General features: G+C 37.4%; 1 protein-coding gene across 1 annotated transcript in view; it reads right to left on the bottom strand.

The window, feature by feature from the left end:
- Nucleotides 1-2,500, bottom strand: part of LOC138866153 (transient receptor potential cation channel subfamily V member 3-like) — a 37,456-nt gene that overhangs the window by 12,098 nt on the left and 22,858 nt on the right. The gene's annotated exons all lie outside the window — the stretch shown is intronic.

The raw sequence follows: 2,500 nt of genomic DNA, 5'->3' as shown, positions 1-2,500 counted from the left end.
GAGAAGGAGGAAATAGGGGTAAGCGAAATGGCCGGCCACTGAAAGAGCTCGGAGGGAGGACAAGGAAGAAATCGGTGAGATGGAGCGGAAGAGGGCATAAGGAGGACGAGGAAGATGAGAAATAGGAGGAGGAGGAAGGGTTAGACGAGAGATGACGGATGTTGATAAGGAAAATGATCAAGGAAGGTTATCTCTGACTTTAGGGACACACGCGCGCGAGGTAATCAGACCCAGTCGCTGTCTTCCTCCGTCCCGCGAAGGGGATGTGATGAAGCTCATTTCAGAATTCAATTCCCGTTCCCTTCCCGCATTGGGGATAGGTTGCAATTCCTATCCATTTTTTATTGAAATGTGTGTAGCGGGAAATTAAGGTGAATTTCCATTCCCATTCGAAGATCTGCGTTCTCGCTGAACAGGGTGGGGTTTGCTCACCCTTTAAGAAATAGAGGATTTTGCCACCAGAAGCAAGTTATCATTATGCCTTTTTCCTTCGGGCTAGACATACGTCTATTAGGACAAGAAAAGGGAGCCACGGTTACCTCATGATCATAGTGCCTCTTGGGGTACGAAGGGGGTCGATGACTACATCGGATCTCTCCTCTCCAATGACAAGGAGAACCTACCAATGCACATATTGAGATTTAGAACTCCGCTGAAGCGCATGATCATTAATAAAAGATATTAACTTCCACTCTCTTTTCCATCACTTATATCGTCCTGATTCTTAAGAATTGTGGGGAAATTGGTTATATTTCTTTTCTTCATTAACCGCATTTCTCTTTCTCTTCTCTTAACCTATCCTGGCCGTAGCTCCCCAGTAGTCAGGTCTAGATAGTCTAGCACCCCCTAGGTCTGGTTAACATCTGATTACTAGAAGGATTACTAGAAAGATAGAAAGCTAAATTCTGCATGATCATTTATTTCGTTGATTCCTCAAAATCATAACAAACTGCCATGACTAATGATAAAAAATAAGAAAACCCGAGAAAAAGAGTATGGACAAACTCTAACATACACTGCTGGGTAATCAGGTGGTTATTTTACCGCCAAGTACTCAGCACTTCCCAGCATTCAGTAAAATGGATTCGGGCCCCAGGTTAAGAATCGGGCAGCAAAGCGCATGTCTGCTTTGAACAGATTTCAGCGCCATTACTTGGCTGAACTTTCAAAGAAAAAACTACAAAGAATAGAAGCACATCGACAGATTGCGCTTTGGGGAAAAGACAAGGTGTGTCGTTACTAATTTCCTAATTGTTTTCTTCAATATTAATAAAACAGTCTTACTTATTATCATATCGTACTTGAGTCTCGTATATCTGATGACCAGATAATTTATGGAGCCTGATAATATGCAAAATGCTCTGGAGGTTCTTCAGACCTCGCCTCTGAGAGACGCTGCAGAATCCAGAAGGGGTGTCCAGATGATCTCCATTTCCCCTGCGTGGGACACAATTTTAATTTTTACCCCAGGCTCGTTTTTAGTTGTTACCCCTTTTACCTCCATTTCTAAGTTGATCACTTTTTCTGTATTTTATTTAGTTCTTTTAAGTAATGATTGATGTCTTTTATTGTTGAAGTTCTTAAAGTTTACCGCCTTAATATTTTATCTAAGGTTTTTATTAATTTGATCGTTATTTCAATTAAGATTTATTTTTTCGTATTTATTTTATCGATCTGTTCCTTTATGAATAAGCATCTCGGGGTTTGTCATTTTCATTTTGTAAATTTGTCTTTTTATTATATGTATTTGCACCATGGTGATACCATTTTACCCTGTATGTGATTTTATTCATGTATTTTTTTTTTCAAATCGTCCTTTTAGCTTTTTAAGGTGCATTATTTTTCAATGGTTTTAATTATTTGTCTTAATCGTTTGACCTTTTTATCATCCCTGGTTGTTGTTTTTTTCTATATATCTAACGTTTTTCATATTTTAATTATGTTTCATTAAGAAATTACTGAAAATGAAGGCAGTGACGCCAGCAAGACGTCGGTATAAATACGGAACCGCCACAACAAGAGAGATCTATCTGAACCTGTGTTTGTGTCACCCCCTTCTGGATTTACTTCAGTCTGAGACGTTAGCAGAACAAAGGTTGTGCTGAAAATACTTCCCGTTACGTGTCTACGTTTTTTGTTGGACGTTCTCTTATTCAATGAAAACAATGGAAACATATAAAAACACTTTTATGTTTTCATTGTTTTTAAGTGTTTTTAAACGTATTTTTAACCTAATCCATTCTGGATTCGGCTTTTCTAGCTTCGTTTTTTAAACTGTTCCCTTTTAAGTATCGTTTTTAATATTTTAATTAATTTTTTATTTTTATTTTGTGTTACTTTTTCTTATCTTGATGTTTTAAGTAAAGTAACGTAATTTGTGTGTTCTTGATTTTACCTTTTCAGACTTAAGCTGTTTCACTGTTTTAATATCTTTTATTTGCTTTTACTCTACATATTTCAAATGATAAGTCACAAGGACTTTCAGTCATATTTCTCCGCT

The sequence above is a fragment of the Penaeus vannamei genome, chromosome 24 (assembly GCF_042767895.1).
Source record: "Penaeus vannamei isolate JL-2024 chromosome 24, ASM4276789v1, whole genome shotgun sequence".
Classification (NCBI taxonomy): Eukaryota; Metazoa; Arthropoda; class Malacostraca; order Decapoda; family Penaeidae; genus Penaeus; species Penaeus vannamei.
This window is presented reverse-complemented; position numbering and strand designations above follow the sequence as displayed.